Source organism: Plecotus auritus (genome assembly GCF_963455305.1).
Source record: "Plecotus auritus genome assembly, chromosome: 3".
NCBI lineage: Eukaryota > Metazoa > Chordata > Mammalia > Chiroptera > Vespertilionidae > Plecotus > Plecotus auritus.
Genome location: NC_137772.1, coordinates 12,846,906 through 12,871,669, shown reverse-complemented (window position 1 = coordinate 12,871,669; position 24,764 = coordinate 12,846,906).

The following is a 24,764-nucleotide window of genomic DNA, read 5'->3' as shown; positions in this document are numbered from 1 at the left end:
CGTTGATGTTTAAATGCTTTTTAATCCCATTGAATGCCACCATTATCTTAAACAGTGTTTGTTGGAACAATGAATAGACTTAAATGTCTCTAATAGCAATAAGATAGAAAGGAATAATAGATATTAGCCCAAGTAACTTCAGAAAAATAAATAATTTTCTCAGAGATGAAAGATAAAAAATCTGCAATCCTTCTTGAATGGGTTCAGTGTACTATCAATGTTTTCCCAGTTTGATTTGAAAACTACACATCTTTAGTAGGTTGCCAAGGTAACACACAAAGAATATTTAGTGTTACATTAGTATCTATAAATGTTATTTGTATACTTCCCTAGGGTAAGATGATTCATAATTTTCCCATTGTTTTAATAGACATAGGACTAATATTAAATGTAATTTCTAAAAATATTATAAGAATCAAGTGGTTAATTTTGTAAACTTTAACATTTTTAGAAAAGAATAGATTGAACTGAAATGGACTCACCACTCTCCATTTAGTAACAAAAACCTAACATACATCTTATTCTTTGATGTTTTGGACATCTTATTGCATTAACCTGCTAGCATGTTGTATTCCTAACTCCTAGCATAGTTCTTGTCCATATAACCATGTAGATAAATAATATTTGTATGTGGGATGAATGAGAAAAAATAATTCACTGGCTATGCAATCCCATTAGAATATCTACAATACATCTGAATTGAAGCAAGGGATTGTTTAGAAACTATAGGGCCAAAATTTGGTATGATAAGAGGAAAACTAGTGAAGTTTTGTTTTAAACAAGCCCTTAGTCATCACAAACATTATATATTATAAAGGTGAAAATAAACAATGATAAGAAAATGGCAAACCAGCTCTCAGGAATATTGAAAGCCTCTTGCTGTGATCCTGTGATATCATTCAAAAACTGTATTTTGTTGACATCTTCCTGAGTGATATTAGATACAGAGCGTTTCTGGCCAAACACCATGACATACACTATAGATTTGGAATGAATGCTATTAAGATAACATGTCTTTAATTCTCAAGGGGCAGCTGACCATGTGTATCATCTCTTCTACTTTATCATCGGGAATGACTGGGTGTGATGGGACCAACAATGTTGATGGGCATTGATCTGTTTCAGAAATGAATTAACTCAGAGTTTCAAGGGCTGAGAAATGACTTTAGGCTTTGCCTTTAAAATATGATATCTCATTTTCTGAGTTCAGAGATGAGGGGAAAAATGTGGGAATTGAGGGAAGCAAGGTACAAACTCAAATAATTTGAATCAAGTCTGAAGGAGAATTTTTGTCTTCTATGTGACACTTATCAGATGATGATCCTACAATGAAAGCTTGTGTTTCCGAGCCAGTGAGTTAGGATAAGAATATGGTTTGCTAATTTGGAAAGTGACTAGAAAATTACCCCTGTCACAATACTTTTCAGTGATCCCCTGACCTCAAAAATAACTAAGGAAAATACTGCTTTCATAAAATACTATAGTGAACACAGCCCTGGAATTCTAGCCTTATAAGTACTTTCAGGTGGAGATATAAAAATGATATTTCAAAATGTTAAAAATAGTCAACGTGAGTAAAAATTGGACTTTGAATATTTGACTGCGGTGTTATTACTTCCTCTTGGTGGTGTGTTTCCAATTTCAGGGGCTGTGGGGGAAAGAGAGGCTGCATATGCATGTAATCTCACAATATTGACTCCATTTGTTTAGAAGATCTAATGGTTTTATTTTCAGGCTTAATGCCCATGAGATTCCTTAATAACTTCAAATTCCATCAGAAATGCCCCTACCTTCCAAACCATGCCTAATGGATTTATTTCTTTTGATTTGTAGAGTGGCAGAGTAAATAAAATTAATATTTATCATAAATATTGCAAAAACACCTTCATTAAACCAATTACTGAGAATGGTTTTAATGGCTAACGTTTGGACCACTCATCTATTTCCCCTACGGCACTGCTGGAACTCAAGGGTCTGGCTGCACAAAGGCTTAGTTATGTCTCGGTTTTTAGTAAACGGATTCATGTAGCGTGGGCTGTGGGTGGAGAGAAGGATGATGAATGATCAACATAGATTACCAAGAGGATGTTTAAATATAAAGATATGGGGCAATTATTATAAACACCGAAAGCTACTAAAAGCAGTATGTAATAAAAAAATGTTCCGGAGACATAGAAAAACACATTTAAAGGCAAATGAGGGGAACCAAAGTGATAAAATAGTGAGCCAACTTGCAAAACTGAAAACTTAGTTACGTTTGTGTGTCAATAAATCTCCATTTTGAAAAACAACGAAATGTCTATGTGTATCACATTATATTAGATTAAAAATTCTTAGAGTTTAGTGACTAGTTTTTTTTAAAGCTATATACACTGACATATTTTAGCATTCACTTACTTTGCACATCGATTGTATTAAGTGTATTGTGTTAAGCACCCATGACTCATGAACATTATCATAGATTGGATTAAACTCCCCAATAAAGTATTGTCTAATAGAAGTTGCATTTCTTTCTTTTCATTTTACTCAGGAAGAAAATGCCAACAAGCCTGCTGACTAGACCAGCTTCGTAGAAGACCAAAACTTTCCTTGAAATAGTAAGCTACAGTTTTCCTTTTACAAGTTCCTTTCCTTCAGTTTCCGAGCTAGCAGTGCTTCAGGGCCAAAGTCAGAGGCATCTGTTTGAACCAGGGACACTCTATCAAAGTCAGAAGGGTACAATAAGGCTGGATTTTCACTGAATGCATTTGTTAGGTTCTGGAATGTTAAATCACACGCTGAATCATTGTCCAATTTCTTTTGTGTGTGTACAAGTCAGGAAATAGCTCTGCGGAGATAAGTTCTGAATTATCCATTCATGGGTCACCGAAACCTGTCTCTTTTTACCTTTCAAAATGAAGCTCCTCTTCATTAATGTGCTTTTTCTCTGAGGTACATGACATTGTCAAAATGTGCCAAGAGGATATATGCCTTGGGTGACCCATGAAACATCATCAGTATGTAGCAGCATAACCCAAGGTAATAGCTGCATCATAATAGCAGGGGGAGAGTGCATCCAGTCTGTGACTCCTGTACTGATAGGAGATTTGTGGCTCTATATACCAAGTTGTTAAAATAGACAGCAAACCTACATTGTTTTTCCGCAGATCCTTCAGCAACTCTTTCCCCTGATACAGTTGAAAAGGTTAGGCCATATTTTGATGTCACTGCACTTTAAACTTTATAACCTTCCTGAGCCTGCTGACTGTCTATTCGGATGCTGACTGACTGATCTCTCAACGGATCTCCTGTTCAAACTGCGGGTGATTGCCAAACTGAATACATCACTCTCTATGTGGTCTGTGGTATTATCCACATGAATCCACCGGTGATGCTTAGAGGTGTCATTTGAGCAGAGGGAAGGTAGCATATTGGCATGTACTTCCCATAGAAACATCTTAGGAGAGAAGTTGTGTTTTGAAATATTGTTTGCATCTTAGAGTGTGCCTTTTAATATATCCCTCCCATCAAAACAACAACAACAACAACCCCAAAACAATAAAGTAAAAAGACAGAGAGACCTGTAGCTTCCATCATGAAGCTACAATTAATTTCATTTAACCATTTGGTCCTGCAATAATAAACAGTTGTCAATTATGGTAGCCACAGTCCACATATTCCAGTGAACTAGGGCTAAAAGCTAGAGCTATTTCGAGCAAAGCAGAGCTCTTCTGGAGTGACCCACCCTCCGGTACTAAGAGAGCAGCTTTCTTGATATTAGTTTGTTCTAAGTGGGTGTAGGTGAAGTAAGGCCACATACAGCTCATCTTGAGCTGCACTGTCTTGAGGGGACAGATTCTCACCCTTCTGAAGTCTCTGTTTGGTGCTGGCTGTCTGTTCTCAGTAGAGTCCCCACTAGCCCTAACCTGTTCCCCAGGAGCCATTGTTAGCTTTGGTAACTTAACTTTTCCCAAAGACAAATAAATCAATTGTGGTTCCCCAGAGCAACCCAACTTGCTTCTCAAATATCTCCAGAAATAAACAGTCTCATCCAAGTCCTGGAGTGCACTGGGTGGTGCCAGGAGATAGGACTACAGGGGTAAGTCTGGTGGTTTGTTACTGCTCAGTTACAGACCAAACTATGAGGTCCCTGCGGTTTTCTTTGCATCTGTAGGGACACCTACAGCATTTGAATTTTTTTTCAAATCCAGAGCCTAAAGGAGGCTGAGTTACTCAGAAGTAGTTAATGAACTGCTAAATGCAATTTGTGAATTAGTGATTAAGCATTCTCTCAGAAATACTGAGCTTTTGGAGTGAGGGAGGAGAATGAATGAGTTACATCGCAGACATCGATAGGTCTGATCACTGAAGATGGGTGTTGTGTAGTGTAAAAGCAACCTTCTGACAGGGAAATACCAGCATCTTTCAGAGAGGAAGGAGGTGGGAGTCCCAATCTAGCAAAGACCACTTCTTGTGTCCTGAGCTTGTGTTAGTTGACTGGGCCTTCCTTGTGGTCTGTCCACATCGTCTTTCATCTTCCCACTGAATGACTTATTTATTTATTATTTTTGTAGGTTGGAGTGGGTAACTGCTGGTGGTCTCCAACGTATAAACTACTTCAGTCATTCTTTCCTACCACCTTTTTATTCCCTCGCCTGGAGGTTAACTTTGTAATTTGGCCTTAGACGCCTAGTAAGAATAGTTCACTCGGAGTCCATGCACCATTGATGGGTTCATGGATAGAGCTGTACTTTCAGGTACTTGGTTCTCATCTAGTTCTATATATTTTATTTAAAAACACGTTTAAACATTGTTCTAAGAAAGATTCAGTTGGCTTCAGTAGACTACCAAAGGTATTCACGGTCCAGAAAAGATCGTCTCCCCTTCCTCACCATGAGGCTGCCCCGGGCTTCAGTCACTCTGTGTCCTTCCATCTAGCCATCAGTGTTCATTCCTCAGTGTCTTTATTAACATAGGTCTGTGGCCTGAATGACATTTCCATTCTCCAAGGTAGAGCTCAGATGCCACCAAAATGCCCATTCTTTGATTTTGTTTTGACCACTTTTTATCTTTCTATTTTCAGCGATAGTATAAAGTCCTTGTGTCCAGAATGACATCTAATTCGTCTTTATATTCTGGTCATTGCTTGGCAGGGACTAAGTGCTCAGTCAAAACCTGATGAATATTTCAATGGTGAATCATCTTGTAGGAATATAAGAATCTGCTTTTCCTTTGCTGCTGTCAGAGGATCGCAGCCTTGTTGCTGCCACCTCCACCTTGAGCCAAGTTGTCCTTCTGGGTGCCCCTGAGGGTTGCTGGAGAGCCTAAGTCAGATTAACAAGCTAGAGAAAGTAAAATGCAGAGGAGAAAGAAAAAGAAAATAAAAATATAGAGAAATAAAAAGAATAAAAAAGGGAGAAGGAAGCTGTGAATTGGAGGAGTGTCCTGCTCCCTGCCTCAGAGACATAGATTAGTTGCCTCTACCAGTTCACACACAGCTGGCTCTGATTCATTCCCTCATTGTTTATACTTACCAAGTATTACTATTTTTTATTGATTTACTTTTAGGGAGAGAGAGATAGAAACACTGATGATGAGAGAGAAATATTGATCGCCTGCCTCCTGCAACCTCCTACTGGGGGTCAAGCTCATACATACCCTAGGCATGTGCCATGACCAGGAATCAAACCAGAAACTTCTAGGTGCTCAACCACTGAGCCACACTGCCCTGGCTTCTCATCTATTCTTTAATAATGTTAAAAAAATAAAATTTCTGTGGACCTCTAAGAACCTCTACAGAATGGCAGATAAAAAGATGAGATGTACTCTCCTATATGTAGAAAACCTCCAACATAAATGTTAACAGTATGATGTGGTTCATACCACCCTCTCTCTGTGTGATGCCCTTGCATGTCCGTGTAGAGGGACTGAAATCCATCGTCAACTACCTCTGAGATTAGTCTTACCGAGAGGCTGGATGGCTATGGCATAAGCTGGACATTGACAAAAGCTGTGTTTTTTTCCCCCTCTTAAATATTGATAGTCTTTATGCCAGTCTGTTAATTATAGTATATTTTGACTGTTGATTCCCTTAGACCTCTCAGAGTCACTCGCTAATGCAAAACTACACTTGCAAGATATGAAGTAATAGTCTTGATTGGCTGCTCTTGTCACACTTCCTAACACCTGAGGCCACTCAGACCTGTCCTATAGAATATTTAGCTTTTGGTAGAGGTCCAGAGCATGGAGGATGCTGGAGAGGACAATTCAATGCCTTATGTTGAAAAACTCTCAAAAACCAAGTGATACTCTGTTATTAGAACTGATAAGGGATAAGACATTGGAAAAGGTGGAAAAGCATGGAGAAAACATTATATCCAACTTCCCCTGACTTCTTGCACAAAATATGGGTAATGCTGAGATAGATGACTTTGAAAACTGTACACATCACTTTTTAAGTTAAATTAGAAGACATTTTTCTTTTATGTGATGGTAGGGTTGGTAGGAAGTCACTTGTGGAATTCAAAAGGCCTTCTGATTTTTATAAGGAAGTGGTTGCAGTTAATCTGAACTTGGTCTTACTGTAAACTCTGGACATGGAAGACAGCTGAGCTTGGAATTCCAGCTGCAGCCCAGTGCTTTCATGTTACAACTGTACACAACAGCTTGTGAATGTAGGTGTTAGAAAAAGGAGGTGGCATTTTCATAATCCCACTCCCTGAATTTCTAAAAGTCCCATTATTGCCAGGAATACTTCCCTACATGTTCAGGTTTTCCTGTTCCACAAACCTTTACAAAAGACGATGAATTGTCCCTCAAGACTGTTCTACTTAATCATTTATCAATGTTTCCCAGTTCTGGGTTAGTATTTTCTTTCTATTTCTCTATCCCAGGGTTCCTCAGCCTTGGCTCTATTAACATTTTTGGGACTGGATGGTTATTGGTTGTGGGGGACTTTCCTGTACATTGTAAGATGTTTTAGCTGCATCCCTAACCTCTACCTACTAGATGCCAATAGTAGTGATGATCAAAAATGTCTCCAGACCTTGACAAATACCCCATGCTGGGGGTGGTGAAGGGGGCACAGAATCATCCTCAGTTGAGACCCACGGATCTACTCTTTTCATAGCAAATTAACCTAGGAAAGTCTTTCTTCTGATGTGTTTGCTGATCAGGTACTTAGAGCTATTCGTTTATGCATTTAAAATATATTTATTGCACAGCTACTTTACACATGCAAGTCAACCAATACTAGTCCAGCTGTATTTTAGACTCTACAAAATATTCCATGATCTTTTCAGTTTTATTGGGCCATTTTCTCTGTAACAAAATTCTGGAATAGTTCATGTTCCTTAGTTGTTCTGAAATCTGATTGATTAGAATAGTCATTAAAATAAGTGCATTTATTGGTTAGGGCTGGACTTACAAAGGGTTTGGAGTTACCAAAGGTTGGGGGGAGAATTCTCCAAATGAATTGCATGGTCAATGGGGCTTAGTCCCTCACTGAGACTATGAGTCCAGATATGAAGCGATTGGAATAAAGACTCAAAAAATGCAGGATATCTGTCATGACATTGCCTCCGAGTTGCTTAGAGATTAGCAAAATAACATTGGTTTTTGCTGCCATCTCAAATGCTGTACACTTGGAGTCCATATGCAAAATGATTATGCATTTTTGTAATGAGCGGAGCCAGCTGAGACTTGGTGGGTAGATTGTTCCGAAGTGTGGCTGGATCCATTATCTGGGTGTTTCAATAGACTAGGCCCTAGGACATGGCATTGAAAATCGGCGGGCCCAGCAAGCACACCACACCTTTTAAACTGAAGCCTGTGGTGCAAAAATAAAAACGAGTCTTCTGGGGACTCACCTCCAAGTTGAAATTCATAGAAATGAGAGCAAGTAGCAAGTTTCTAAATTATTTTCTTACGCTTCATGCTGTTCTTTAGTCCATATTCTTAGTGCTTCCACCCATTAACTTCATTCTCTCTCCTGCTCTTTCTAATATATCTCCAATGACGTATTTTCAACAAGAATTCAATTACCTGGCAAGGCAGATATGCTAAATGGCAATTTGGGAATTATTATTTTTTCCCCCAGTTGATTTCAAAGCTGCCTCATGATCCCAGCTCAGGTGCTGTCGGGAGAATCACTGTCAACAAGCTGTTAAAAATGAAACCTAATAATGAGGGAGACTAGATGGAACATCAGTAAATCTCCTTGTTCTTAACAGTTGCCTCATTTAATTGGCACTGCTTTATTGAATTTTTAATAGAATGAAATGAGATTTTAATGTAATCTCATTGAGTTTAGACCTAATTCAATATATTAATTTATTATGAATCTTTCCTCATTAATTTGTTTTGTATGAAGTTATGCAGTGAAGTTTCCCAAATTTCTAGTTATTTGTAAACTTTCAAAATTCCTTTCTAAGGAGTTTTGTTATTTGTGAGAATGCAAAAAGCACAGTGAAATCCTTCTATAGCATTTTGTTTGCAGTTGCCCTAATTAAGGTACTGTGAGTTGTGAAATAGTGCCTATTTATACTGCTGAATTTTCATGAACGTGGAGAGTGAGCTTTAATTATATTAACCCTTTAAATTGCTGGAACAATGATAATAACTGTATAATCCTGTGATGTGTCCAACAATTAAAAAAAGTGAGCGGCAGGTTCTATTTAATGGTGTTGTCAGAAGTGGATCTTAATATAAGTCATATACTTAATTTGAGTCATACAATATAACTTTTTTAAAGGAGAAACTGTAGGTTTCCCTGAAAAAAATGTTGATGTTGAGGATGCTTTTTCTATTAACTATTTTCTGATAATTTTATTCTTATGTATGTAGGGAATTGGTGTTAGACTTCTCAAACAGGGCACTTAATGAACTGCAAATGTGCAAAGTCCCCACATTTTAAACAAGGGCATAATAAAACCAGAAAAACATGTTGAGTTGCCCAGAAGGCAAGTTACAGAAAAATCAACTAGTTTATTGGCATCAGTGAATAGAAGAGCTTTTGGTAAAATTCACAATGGTTCACGCGTCTATAATTTTCTAAGGGGTTTATTTTTAAATACCTTTAAAATTACACAAGTAATATATATTTATTATTGAAACTAGAGGCCCGGTGTATGGGATACGTACACTGGTGAGGGGTGTGGCCTGCGGGGATCGGCTCACTGTGGGAGCACTGCTCATCCTGGTCAGCCGAAAGGTGTTCTCACTGTGGGAGCGCACTGACCACCAGGGGGCAGCTCTTGCATTGAGTGTATGCCCCCTGGTGGTCAGTGTGCATCACAGCAACTGGTTGACCTGTCATTCTGGTCGTTCCGCCATTTGGTCACTGGGCTTTTATTATATAGGATGTTATAAGCATAGCAAAATAAATAAAAATCACTTATAATTTTAAATCCGGAGAATCACCATTGATATTTAGTTATATAATCATACAGACATTTCTATTTGTGTGCTTCAGATAAGATGGGGAAAAAAGCTGTTCATAATATTTTGTAATGATTTTCTAGTCAACAATATATTATTTGTCAACAATAGTATAACTAGAAACATCCTTTTTGGTGGCTGCATAGTCTTATTGTGTAGTTTTACTAAAATGTATTTAATCAGTCCTCAATGATGATTACTCATTTTATTTTCCATATCTTTGCTACTCTAAATAATATTGTGATGAATACTTTGCATATAAAATGTTGTGTATTTCATCACTCTGATCTTATGATAAATTTCTGGTGTGGAAGAGAACTCATATTGCTGAAAAAATGACTTAGAGAGCTTTGGAATCTCACAGATAACCCATTTCAACTCTTTCCATTGTGGTTCAGTCAATGAAATACTATTTCAATAGCTATTTAATAGAAGAGATACTTATTTTTCAGGCAGAGAGACAAAGAAGAAAAGTATGAAATATTCTTTTATTCCTGAATCCAGAACAGAAGCCTCTAAACAGGGGTTCTCAAACTTTTTAAACAGGGGGCCAGTTCACTGTCCCTCAGACCATTGGAGGGCTGGACTATAATTAAAAAAACAAACAAACTATGAACAAACTCCTATGCGCACTGTGGGCCCCGGGACGAGTCGGCTGCTAAGCAGGACAGGCAGCGGCACCGGCGGGCCAGATAAATGTCCTCGGCGGGCCGCATGTGGCCCACGGGCCGTAGTTTGAGGACCCCTGCTCTAATAGGTCGAGACATTTCCTTGAGGTGGGTGTTACTTGTGGAGGGTCTGGTATCACTGGTTGTCTTGAACCTTGGCTAAAGTGCATTGTCTTTGTTATCTGTTTATGGAAGAGAAAGAAAAATACTATTGGTCTTAGTGCCTCATATTGCCACTGTGGCCTTTATACTCAGTTTATTTATAGGACTTACAATACTGTTTTGATTTCTTTTGTGGCATAAGTTACCACTAACTTGATGGTTTAAAACAAGAGCATAATATTCTCTCATAATTCTGGAGGCCAGAAGTCTGAAATCCAAGTGTTGGCAGGACATTACTCCTAAAGGCTCCAGAGAATTCTTCTTTTCCTCTTCCAGCTTCTGGTGGCTCCAGGAATTCCTTGGATTGTGGCTGCATCACTCTAATCTCTCTAATCTCCACCTCTGTGATCACATTGCTTCCCCCCTCTTCTCTGTGTATCTCTTATAAGGATACTGTGATTGGATTTAGAGCCACCTACACAATCTGGAATGATTTAATCTCAAGATCCTTAACTTAATTACATCTGCAAAGACTCCCCCGCTCCCATAACCCCCGATAAAGGTAGGTTCACAGGCTTTGAGGATTAGGACATGGACATATCTCTTGGAGAATGCCATGGCATTGATTTCTCTCTCGCTATGGAGGTCCAAGAGCACATCTTCTTTCAATATAAAGCTGTTTTATATACAATGAAAATCTGTTGTTTGTTTACCCCCTTCATTAATTTTCTTAACTGGATATTATGAATAACTTGCTGCAGCTTCTACATCAGCACTTACTGCTTCACCTTGTACCTTCTCTTAAGCCTCATTAAACAACCTCTGCTAGCTTCAAATTTTTCTTCTGCAGCTTCCTCACCTCTCAGTCTTCATAGAATTGAAGAGAGTTAGGGCCTTGCTGTGGATTGGGCTTTGGCTTAAGGGAATATTGTGTATGGTTTGATCTATCTAGATCACTAACACTTTTTCCACATCACCAGTAAGGCTGTTTTGCTTTCTTGTTATTTGTGTGTTCACTGGAGTAGCACTTTTAATTTCCTTCAAGAACTTTTCCTTTGAATTCAAAACTTGGCTAACTGGTGCCAGAGGCCTAGCTTTCAGTCTCTTTGGGCTTTTGATATGCCATCTTACTAAGCTTAATCATTTCTAATTTTTATTGAAGGTGAGAGACGTGTAACTCTTCTTTCACTTGAACATTTAGAGGTCATTGTAGGGTTATTAATTGACATCATTTCAATATTTTTCTGTCTCATGGAATAAGGAGGCCCAAAGAGAAGGAAATGGGGGGATGGCTGGTCTGTGGAGCAGTCAGAGTACAACATTTATCAATTAAGTTTGCAGTCTTATAAGTGTCCCAAATAATCACAATAGTAACATCAAAGATCACTGGTCACAGACCAGCATAACAAATATAATAATAATAAAACATTTAAAATATCGTGAGAATTGCCAAAATGTGACATAGAGATAAGAAATGAGCAAATGCTGTTGGAAAAATAGACTAACTAGTTTAACTCAGGGTTGCTACAGACCTTCAATTTGTAACAAATACTATATCTGCAAAGACAATAAAGCAAAGCACATTTAAATGAAGTGTGCCTACATATTACATTCTACCACCTCTTTAGAGTCACTGAATCAAAGAGCATCAGATGTAACAGAAAGTGTAACTGGCTTTCTCAAGCTGAATCATCCCTTCTTCAAAGACCCCACACAGAGAAGTTTGCCTCTGGAAGCTCCAATTCATGTTGAGGATTTGCCTAATGACAATTTGCTAATCTTGTGTTGTAGATTTTACTTTTATCCCTTACTTATATTTGGAAGAAATTTATAATTTTGGATAGTGGTAAAAAGCTTGAAAAACCCACCATTGTGGTACTAATATATAATAGAGTTCATGAGTTTTTTTTTAAGAGAAGAAAGAAGGGAGAGAGAGAGAGGGGGGGGGAAGAGAGAGAGAGAGAAAGAGAGAGAGAGAGAGAGAGAGAGAGAGAGAGAGAGAGAGAGAGAGAGAAACATTGATGTGAGAGAGACACATCGATTGGTTGCCTCCCGTAAGTGGGGATTGCACCCGCAACCTAGGTATGATGAGAAATTGGCCCTGTGACCTTCTGGTGCACAGGATGATGCTCCAACCAACTGAGCCACATGGCCAGGGAAGAGTGCATGCCTTTTATAATATCAAGAGAATGTTGCATGCATATTTGAGAAGTTATGGCAGTCAGGAAGCATTTGGCTTCAAGTAATAGAATTCTTAATAAAATCAGTGTTAAATAATGAAAATGTATGAGCTACATATCAAGGAAACATATGTAGGCAGATCTTGGGTCCACTAACTCAGTGACTCATCCAGCACCAAGCTTTCTCCACTTTTTGACTCTAACAGTCTCAGAGCCCTTAAACTTGTCCCCTTACCCCTGCAAGATGGCTGTGGTTGCTTCAAGATCGCATCCTCACTCACAGCCTCCAAATACCAGGGAAGAGGGCACATCCCTTTCTGAGAGTGAATACAACTTTGTAGAGATCCCTTTGGAACCACACTTCACCCATCCTTGGTAGAAGTGAATGAACATCTGCCATTGCTTAAACCAGTCAAGTACACCACTCTTTTTATTTTTGTTAATCTTCTCCTGAGGATATTTTTTTTCCATTGATTTTTTAGAGAGAATGAAAGGGAGGGGGAGAGACAGAGAGAGAGAGAGAGAAACATCCATGTGACAGAGATACATCAATTGATTGCCTCCCTCACGTGCCTTACTGGGGCCAGAATCGAGCCTGCAACCTAGATACGTGCCCTTGACTGGAATCGAACCTGTGATCCTTCAGTCTGCAGGCCGATGCTCCATCCACTGTGCCAAACCAGACAGGGCAATGCACACCACTCTTACAGGGGCAGGTTGAACACTTCCCTTCTGTGTGAGGTCTGCTGATCACTGTACTGCATCACTGAGAAACCAATGTGAGTGTGTGCACTCTCACGTCGTGTTTGTGCGTGTTCTCTGTGTGTACTTATGTGATGTGGGGCTTTAGGCAATTAATATGGTTCTGTATGGAGGTTACCTTGCACACAGACTGGAGAAACTGAGTAACCCTGACTGGATAACACACATTGGTCATCCAGTGTCATCAGTGGCACTTTGCTAAAGGCATTGCTGAGAACAATCTGGAATAGGGCTTCTCAGCCTCAGCACTGTTGATATTTTGGGCTGGCAAATTCTCAGTTACGGGGACTGTTCTGTGCATTGTAAGATGTTTAGCAGCAACCCTGGCCTCTACCCACTAGATGCCAGTAGTATGTTGTGGCAGCTAAAATATCTTCAGACATTACTGAACGTCCCCTATAGGCAAAATTGCCTCCAGGTGAGAGCCACAGGCCTAAAGGAAGGGAGAGTTGGCTCAGTATGAAAGCTATGCAGTTGTTATGATGGTTTTGCTAGCATTTGAGGGCCAAGAAAGGGCCTGGTGTTTGCTGTGATTTTTATTCAGTGTCCATCAAATAATGGTCTCTGCCCAGCCAATGATTTCACATATTTCTGAATGTGGATTTATATCTCTTTTCTGGTTGATATGTGGCAGATGGAGTCCTGCATTCTGTTTACTATCCAAGGCAGTGTTTTAAATGGTAGTTGAAACATTTGAAACTATTGATTTTCCATAACTGGGTTTGCTCTACTAGAAACTATGTATTGATCAATTCTTTTATCCCCAGGTATTTAAAGCAATTGGCTGACAATCTAAACACTAAAATTTAGAGAAAGGTTAGAAGAGAAAATATTTTATAGATCTTGGTTAGGGGCCTGAAATGTTGATCAAGATATAAGTAGGGTGAATGTTTTGCTGAATTCATTACTTTTATAACTTGATGGAATTGTCTGGAAATGTAATGATGGGGAAAACACACACAGACACACACACACACACACACACACTTTGCAGGAATATGGATTTCATAGTTCCAACTAGAACAGAGACTTCTTCAGATAAGATTGCTGTGAGAGATCATGCTATGAACACTTGACTGTCTTTACATCTGTGCCACTGGGGCCACCTTTGTGGTATCCAGTGTGGATATAATGGGCAAGTCCTGGCTATGCCATATCACAACCATCTGCACCTGCTTCTCTTAGCCATACATCTTTGAGCTGGACTAGTGCTATTAAAAGAGTGGTCTGGGAACTGTTACCAGGTAGTGAGTCCAGAAACTGAATATTTAGAAACTTGTAAATGAATATGATGTTGCAGTGGTGTATAAGGATGTGATCTGTGTTAGTAATTCATATTGTAGTTTCTATAAATGTGTTGGTCTACAAGAGATTAGGAAAACAAAACAAACACCAACCAATGGCTTCTCAAATCTGCTTCTTTTCTACAGGATAATTTGAGAAGTACAAGACTAGATTGCTTAAATCCTAAATGTGGCCTATTTCCATATTTAGAATATAGTCTATTTTCTATATATGAAATATGTTTTCCGATTTCTGGCTCATGTCACATGGAAGCTTCAATGAGAGTGATGTTAAACTTCATGTTCTTTCGAGGGAGGTGGTAGAAATCAGAGCAGGCTGAGTGACGAGCTGGTGTGAGGTGAGACCCCTCACCAACCTCCACAGGAGGACCTTGGAATTCTTCCGCCCAGCTGGAGAGCCATTTACTCAGGTTCCTTGTGAGCATCCTGGACCGTCTGTGCTTCCTTCAAGGGGAAAGTGTGAGATGGGGATCTTCACATGGTATCGGAGGATATGGCAACCAGGACTAGTACCTAACACAGTCACCTGTGCACTCTGGAAAAGACTGTGATTTGTAGGGTCCCATTGTGGAGCTCAAATCTCCTTGAATCTGAGACCTGTCCTACTATAACCTCTAGGGTAAATGCTAGCAGGTATACTAAATATATTTTCTTTTTAAAAAATATGTTTTTATTAGTTTTTAGAATGAGGAAGGGAAAGGGACGGAGAGATAGAAACATCGATGAGAGAGAAATGTTATCGATAAGCTGCCTCCTGCACACTCCCTACTGGGGATCGAGCCCACAACGGGGCATATGTACTGACTAGGAATCAAACCAGCCACCTCTTGGTTCTTGGTTGATACTTGGTTGACCTGACTATACTAAATTTATTTTCATGTTTGTTTTTTTTCTTTTTGCTTTATTTGCAAGCTCTGAGACTCTACTTCCAGTTCATAATTGTAAAGAAGTAAAAAAGGAAGGCATTTGCTCTATTCAATGTAAAGAAAAAAAAGAATTTAAATGTGCCTGCATGTCCTGTGCAAAGATGACATTGTTGTGAGCACCGTTTTTCTCAGTCACCTGAGGCAAAGTTCACTCTGCTCCTACCTTCTGTACAACAGTGTTGTGAATGCTCACACCCCCGAAATTCATGTTTAAACCTAAAGTCCAATGTGAGGCTATTTGGAGATGGGGTAGCCTTTGGGATGTGGGGGCTTTTGGAAGATGAATGGGATTAGTGTCCTTGTAAAAAACAAATCCCAGAGGGCTCCCACCGTGGGCTTGTACTTCCAGTCTCCAGAAGTATGAGAAAGAAATTTCTATTGTTTATGGGCCACTCAGTCTGTGGTGTTCTGTTATGGCAGTGTGAACAGCTTTGGCAAATGTCACTCCCAATATCTGGGAATGTAGGATGAAGGTAAGTATGATGGAGGCTTTGCTATGCTAGATAGTGAATGCAAACCTGTTGGCCTTATCTAGCAAGTTAAGGTTGCCATAGAGAAGTCAGAACAAGTGTTAGGCTAGTTAATGGCCTATTTCAAATTTAACTTCCTCTTAATATCATTTCAGGTATTATGAATGCATAGTAGAAAGGATGATATCATTTTTGGTTAGTTCTATTTCAGTGGTTTCTTTTTCCATTAATTTAATATAAATACTATATTATATTTGTAATTCTTTTTTCCAAATGCAGATTTGATAGGAACTTTTTAGGAATTAATTGGAGAGAGGAAAAAGAGTGTTAACCCTAAAGTTGGTGTTATTCTGAGGGACAGTTGTTATACATTTATTTTTTTTATTTTTTTTATTTTTAGCCCTTTTATTTTTATTTTGTTATATATATATATATATATATATATATATATATATATATATATATATATATTAACATTATTAAATTTTATTTTATTTTTTTATTTTTAAATAAATCTTTATTCAGATTATTACAATTATTTCTCCTTTTTCCCCCCATAGCTCCCCTCCACCCAGTTCCCACCCCACCTTCTGCCCTTACCTCCCCCCCACTGTCCTCATCCATAGGTGTATGATTTTTGTCCAGTCACTTCATGAACCACCCCATACCCCTTTCCCCCTGAGAATTATCAGTCCACTCCCTTTCTATGCCCCTGATTCTATTATATTCACCAGATTATTCTGTTCCTCAGGTTTTTAATTCACTTGATTTTTAGGTTCACTTGTTGATAGATATGTATTTGTTGTTCATAATTTTTCTCTTTACTTTTTTCTTCTTCCTCTTCTTTAAGAATACCTTTCAGCATTTCATATAATACTGGTTTGGTGGTGATGAACTCCTTTAGCTTTTTCTTATCTGTGAAGCTCTTTATCTGCCCTTCAATTCTGAATGATAGCTTTGCTGGGTAGAGTAATCTTGGTTGTAGGTTCTTGCTATTCATCACATTGAAAATTTCTTGCCACTCCCGTCTGGCCTGCATAGTTTCTGTTGAGAAATCAGCTGACAGTCGTATGGGTGCTCCCTTGTAGGTAATTAACTGTTTTTCTCTTGCTGCTTTTAATATTCTCTCTTTGTCTTTTGCTCTTGGCATTTTAATTATAATGTGTCTTGGTATGGTCCTCTTTGGATTCCTTTTGTTTGGGGTTCTGTGCGCTTCCTGGACTTGTAAGTCTATTTCTTTCACCAGGTGGGGGAAGTTTTCGGTCATTATTTCTTCCAATAGGTTTTCAGTATCTTGCTCTCTCTCTTCTTCTGGCACCCCCATAATTCTGATGTTGGTACGCTTGAAGTTGTCCCAGAGTCTTCTTACACTATCTTCAACTTTTTGGATTTTTTTTTTTTTTTTTGCTTTTTGCTTTTTTGGTTGAGTGTTTTTTGCTTCTTTGTGTTTCAATTCTTTGACTTGATTTTTGTGTTCCTCTTGTCTGTTTTTGGGTCTCTGTATAATATTTTTTATTTCAGTCAGTGTATGTTTAATTTCTAGTTGGTCCTTTTTCATATCTTCGAGGGTCTCGTTATATTTATTGGCCTTTTCTAGGATATTCTTAAAAAGCCTTATAACCGTGGTTTTTAATTCTATATCCAGTCATTTGTTTTCCTCCATTTCTTTCGTTTGTGATCTGATTCTTTGACGCCGCATTTTCATTGCTTCCCTGAGTTGGTAAGGTAGATTTGTGTGCTAGGTTTCCAATATGGCCCAGTGGGTCTGCCTCCCCAGTTAACCTGAGGTGGACACTCTTGGTGCACCCCTTTGTGGACTGTGTGTACAGCCTTGTTGTAATTAAGTCTTGATTGTTGTTGGTATCACTGGGAAGAATTGACCTCCAGGCCAGTTGGCTGTAAGGATCAGCTGTGTCTATGCTGGGAGAAGTTCAGTGCTGGAGACAGCCTTATAGGATTAGACTTGCCAAATTGCAATAGCCTCTGTGCTCAGCTTGGATGGGGTGGAGTCTCAGTCTTGGCTTCCTGTCAGCCTTACCCTTGCGCGCACGTGCGCGCCTTCAGACCTCCACTTTCCCTGGCTCCCGAGTCTCTGCCCGAGAGTCCAGACTCCCCCCACAAGAGTGTGGGTCCCCAGGGGCTCGCCTGGAACCGGGATTCAGTGCAGTCAGGATCCTCTGACTCCCTTCCACTAGGGAAAGCCTGTGGCAACCTCCGCAGTCTTTGTGCGCACTGGCACGCACGCGCACTTTCAGTCCTCCACCTTCCCCGGCTCCCGAGTCTCCGCCCGAGAGTCCAGACTCCCCCCGTAAGAGCGTGGGTCCCCAGGGGCTCACCTGGAACTGGGGTTCAGTGCAGTCAGAACTGGGGTTCAGTGCGGTCGGGGGCTTCCTTCCCCCTTCTGCCAGAGAAAGTCAGCCAGGCTCTCAGCCGCCCTTCCTCTCTGTGCGCACAAAGACCCTTTGCCGTACCTCCAATTCTCTGTGAACTTTTTTCTTTCCTTCTAGTTGTAGAATTTTCACTCAGCCAGCTTTCCTGTGGTTCTGGATGGTGTTCGTTCTGTCTTTTAGTTGTAGTTTTGAAATTGTTGTGCCAGGCAGCAGTTTAGGTGCTTACCTATGCCGCCATCTTGGTTTCTCTCCATACATTTATTTAAACTACGAAATATATTCATGCAATCTTGTTGCATCTCTAACACAAGATTCCTAGATCTTTTCTTTTTAGTCAGGCCTCTCACTTCTTTTTCTTTTTCGTTTTTAACTCAAATTCTTTCCTTTGACTTCAAGATTACTGGTAGTGACACAAAATGCAAACTTTGGCCATTTTTATCTTATTTCTCCACTTAGTCACTGATGTGCAGTTTGTCATGAAGTTCTATTGTTTCTCCCTTCTCATCCTATATAATAAAAGCATAATATGCAAAACTACCAAATGTTGGAACACACACTGACCACCAGGGGGCAGACGCTCAATGCAGGAGCTGCCCCCTAATGGTCAGTGCATTTCCACAGGGGGAGCACTGCTCAGCCAGAAGCCCAGCTGATGGCTAGCAAGTGCAGTGGTGGTGGTGGGAGCCTCTCCTGCCTCCGCTGCAGGTGGGCGGTCTGGGACTGCAAGAGCCCAGGACTGCGAGAGGGATGTCTGACTGCTGCCGGAGGGGATTGGGCCTAAGCTGGCAGGTGGACATCCCCCGAGGGGTCCTGGACTGTGAGAAGGTACAGTCTGGGCTGAGGGACCCTGCCCCCGCCTCCCCAGTACCTGAATCTCATGTACTGGACCTCTAGTTTTCTGATATATTTCTTTTTACTGATTCCCTATTTAAGTGTGCTAGCGATGAAGCAATGACTGGATTTCTGGCTTCTCTTCCTTGGTCTGTCCTTCACACAGCAAAGGGATCATTTTCTCCAGTTCTTTCCCTGTGCTCTTCCCTATCACCAAGCATTAGTGCCCATTTGGATCAAATGAATCTCAACTTATGAACTTTAAGGTCCACCATGATTATTTCCTCTTGCCTCATTAGAGATGATCTAAATCAAGTACTTCTGAACAAATAAACAAAAACATCAAAAACCTAAAACTCACTTTTTGCTACAAATACTATTTTGATTTAGATTCTATTACTTATATTCATGTGAATATCTTCCATAAGTTTGGTTTACTTGGGCGCCGTCATAGCATGCTCATTGATGAGATTGTTGGTGTGTGTGTGTGTGTGTGTGTGTGTGTGTTCTGCAGCTGTGCAGTGGGCCCTGACAGACTGTGTTGATAACCTGACCTCAAAGAGAAGTAAAGTCTTTGTCAAGTGGCTGACTCTGAGCCCTGAGTCAGGTGGAGGATCCAGGGTCAAGTGGCAGGAGTAGAGTGGAAGGGGCTACATTGTGAGAGTGAAATGAGGGATAACCAACAAGATGTGGTTAAAAGTGGACAAGGAGTCAGGAATCAAAGAAAAATATAAAAATCAAGCATCGTAGCTCAAGAGGCTAGGTGCAGAAGAGAAAATGAATTTGAAGCAGTGAGACTGTTACTAAAAATCGCTGGGCAAAGAGAGCAGGGTTGAGAGAGAAAGAAAATGAAAACTAGAGATTTCCTGACACGCTGGAACAGGTGCTAGGTAGGGATGTTTTATAATGTAACTGCGTCTTGACAAGGCGCCTGGAGAGAAAGGGCCCCATGCCAGTTCAGAAGACTAACGACTGAGAATTTTAGTTAGGATTTTATGGCAATATTAGTAGCTGGCTTAATGAATATATATGTGACAGACCCTGGGCAAATAGTCATTAAAGGCCTTACTAATGTTGGGAAATATAATTAAGACACCACTGATTTCTTTAATGTAAATTTAATGTTTTTCTTTGTAGTAATTATAATACCAACAGAAATATTAATATTTATTTAGCTCTCACTTTGTGCCAGCATATTCAGACTCTCATCCATTGCCGTAGACGGAAAAACATGGCCACAGGATCTTGCAGCTTTCCTCTCAAGAAGTGTAGTTTAGGTTCCACCCCCTGACTAACAGGATGTGGCCGAAGAGCTCAAGCTTCAGGAGGCCTTGCAGCTTTTGCCTTCTCTGTTTCGGAATGCTGCTGCCTCCCTGTGAAGGAGCCAATCTATCCTGAGACTCATGGAGAGGAAGGCAGAGCTGTCCCAGCTGAGCACAGACTCAGCCAGCCCTGCAGCTCAGTTCCAACACAGTGTGAGCCCACAGAAGACCAACAAAAAGTAGCACTCCGCCAACCCGGAGAACGGTGAGAAACACAGTCACTGCAGTTCGGGGTGCTTTGTTAGGCAGGGTTAGAGAACTGAGAACCCTACCATGTGGGTGTACTCACCTCATCCATTGATACAAATGATAAGCAATTTGAGGTCTCGGACAATACTAAGTGGTATGTCATTAAACACCTCTCTCTAGGTCACTTGAGAAATTTTCAGTAATGTAACCGGACAAAATTGTGCTGTTGAAAAACAAAGATGGATGACCACTGCTAGATGAATTTAACATCGTGGAAATACTTAGGTTTTACCCAGACAGTAGGTCTCACAGTCAATAAGTGGTTGCCTTAGAAAGAATTAGGACACACTGTTTCTCCAATTGGTGTACTCTTAGAGTCTGCACCCAAAGCAACTGGAGTTCATGTTTAAAATGCCAGCGTCTAGGCAAACCATAAACAGTAATCACTATTAATTTTTTTAATTTTTAGAGTATAAGGGTATATGGGTATAATTTTGCTGTGGACCTAAAACTGGTCTAAAAATAAAGTAATAAAAATATATATTGTGCAAATGTTGAACACATTAAACACATTTGCACAATATATACACTGAGTGGCCAGATTATTATGATCTCTGAACGCATAATAATCTGGCCAGTGTATAACCTATATGATAAAAGGCTAATATGCAAATTTTCCCCTCCACTAGGAGTTCGACCAGCAGGCAGGCTGGCCAACCGCCCATGTTCCCTCCCCCTGGCCAGGCTGGCTGGACCTCACCCATGCACGAATTCATGCACTGGGCCTCTAATACACACACACACACACACACACACACACACACACACACACACACACACCTGAGTGGCCAGGTTATTATGCATTCAGAGATCATAATAATCTGGCCTCTCAGTGTCTTTTTCTATCTCTCCTCATCATCAATCTACAAAGCATCTCAACATTATCTTTCTACACAAGGCAGGGGAGAAATAATATGAAATCCAGAACATATTTATCCTAGAACATATTATTTGTGAGAATTGCAATGACAAATTGACTGGTTTCCTATGGAGTCTTTCTTCTCCCCGATGCTGGCAGACCTTATGTAGTCAGCCTTCCATCCTCAGGCCCTGGAGAGATAGCACTGCCAACTGGCCTGCTCCTTCTCCATCAATGCTACTCTAAGACTATCTCATTTCTGTCCAGGGATCTTTTTTTGTAGTCACAGAAGTTACCTTTCTGTGTTATTTAAAACATTTGTTGATATGATATGACCACCCACATTTATTCTGTATCTGTATAGTACAGCCTTTATCCATAACTCTTTCTCTATTCACCACTCCTTAAAGGCATTACTTATGACTTGAATTGCCTGTAAATAATTAATCTCATTTATATGCTGAATTTGGTTATAGCCCTTCAACTCTTGTCTATGCATTCCCTGCATGCCCATTTACAGCAATGTGACAATGAGCCTTAAACTGCAGAATCATTGGTATGGTTGTCTTTTAGGTAACCTAAGACTTGCCACCTGGCGTCTCTCTAGCAATTCACACTGTGTGTTTATCTGTCTTTTTGCCCACACAGTATCACAACAGATATATATTTATTGTCTTATTTTTGCTTCTTTCTTACACAAATGTAGCACACAGCATATGCTGTCATGCACCTTTTTCCTGCCACTTAATAATATTTACTGGAAATCATTCTACTTTCTTTCACAAATATCTCCTTCTGTGCTTTGTCTAAGCCCATCATTTTGCTCTTTTCTTTTGCCATGAAGGCTGTGGCATTGGGTGGGTAGTAGTTGAACCTCAGATATAATTATAGGTAATTTGAAGATCATGGTGATCAGTTTCTTAGTCATGTCAAAGGTGTAGGTTATATGTGGTTGTATTTGCTCTCCTTGTAGATTTTATGATGTTTTTAAATGGGAGGTGGAGGGGTGGTTGTGTAGAAGGTTGGTAATCAGGAAGATGCTATTTCAAAAAAATTTAAATCCAGAAGTTCGATTTCCATGTTTTTATAAATTTTTTATTGATTTTGGAAAGGAAGGGAGGGAGAGAGAGAGATAGAAACAACAATGATGAGAGAGAGTCATTGATTGGCTGCCTCCTGCATGCCCCCGCAACCCAGGCATGTGCCTGACCAGGAATTGAACCGTAACCTTCTGGTTCATAGGTTGATGCTCAACCACTGAGCTCCATTTATTTTTGATCTTAAGATGATTTTATGATAATGACAAGGCATTGTTGAATGGGTATTGAGAGAAGAGAAAGGAGAATTTGTGGGCTATTACTGGGGAAATAATTCTTCTCCAACGTCTTCTTCCTGCAGCCTGTGAATCTCTGCTCTCCTAGGCTTGCTTGAGTCCAGTATTGAAGTTCCAAGCATGTCCAGGTGCCTCAGCGCTCAGAACCTACTGAATCCATTTACATGCTTTCTAAGTTCTTTCTGAGAAAGAATGGTAGTATCATGTTATGGATATTTTTCCATGTTCACAACACAGGAGCAAATCACTCAAGCCTCAGTGGAAGGCCTACTGCTTATGTACATATTTCAAGCCACGTTTTAAAGTCTTTTGAATCAGCTTATTTCCATAGAAACTTTTTTTCAGGTATGCTTTGTCAATGTTGTCCAAGTGTTTGATGCTGCCATTTTCAGTATCTCTAGCTTAATGAAGAGCTTTGGGTCTGTATTATCCTTGGTATCTGTATTTTATTAGTCACTATGAGTGTATTCTATTTTGTGGTGATTGAATTGGCATTTTAAATCCTGTTTGGCAGGAACATTTTTTGATGTTTAGGTCCAAAATGAAAAGGGCTCTCTCTATAGAGCAGCATGACATTTCCTCTGTTTAACAACTAATGACCAGGTCCACTCCCCAGTCAATATTTTGGGGGACCCATGAAAACACACACTCACCAAAAATAGGGAAAGATAATTGATTTTATTTATTTCTTTTTCTTTCTTTATTTTTTATATCACATGATGTTGACATCATTTTTTATGCATATCTATTCAGAACTATAAGCTCTTTGGGAGCATACACATTCTTTTTTTATTAATGTATAAATATGTATTTATTTATTTTAATTTATCTTTATTGTTGAAAGTATGACAGACTAATTGAGCTCCAATCACAGCTTTAGCAGTAACTACCTCTCTGACCTTGGGCAACTCATTTAATCTCTCTGAGTCTCAGTTGCTTCATCTGTAAATAAAGACAATTATTACACTTATCTGATAAAGTTGTTGGAAAGAGTTAGGTGAGTTGGTATTGGTAAAGTGCTTGAAATGGTGCCTGCCACATGATAGCCCTATGTAAGTGCTAGTTAGAAATAAACTATAATAGCACAATGAAGTGAAATTAAATAAAATTAAGATGTATAACCAGTTGGATGAATGGTAATAGGAGAGTGAAGACAAAGGTGAATGGCCACAGCTTTCTTCCATCTGCAGAGCTAATTAGTGACATGATAAAGCAGAAACTGGTATTGACTACCACATGTCTCTAAAATTCCCACCTGAGAAAAAGATATACAAAAATATCTGTTGCTACTCAAATTGTGCATAAAGAAAACCACAATGAGAAGGAATTACTGTACCTTGGCTCATTGGATAATCACATTTTTATAATGATTTTTTAAAATATGGACATTAAGTGACTCATTTCTTAATGTTATACCTGTGTAGAGACATCATTAGATATAATTTAAGCCTTTCTGGATAAACTTAAATGCCATGAGACAGCTGACCTCTAGAGGAAGAGAGTGAGTCTATTTACATTTGAAAATGATGCTGAACTTTCTGTCATTGGGATTCTAGAGGGACCTTAATCTTGGTCACAGATGATTTCTAGGATCATGAAACATAAGAAATGTCTTTGTACAAGTGCTTTCATACATTATTTTGGGGGGAGGAAAAGGTCTATTAGATGATCGATGGAGTCTGTGTCCCAGCAAAGATTAAGAATCACTGGCTCAGAAACTGATCATCTGGTTCTCTAGTTACAATTATGTAGAAGTATTGATTTTAAAAGAGATAATCTATTCACCATTTTAAGATGAGGTAGTCTAGCCCTGGCCAGTTTAGCTCAGTGGATAGAGTGTTAGCCTGTGGACTGAAGGGTCCCGGGTTCGATTCCAGTCAAGGGCACATGCCCAGGTTGCGGGCTCGATCCCCAGTTGGGGGTGTGCAGGAGGCAGCCAATCAATGATTCT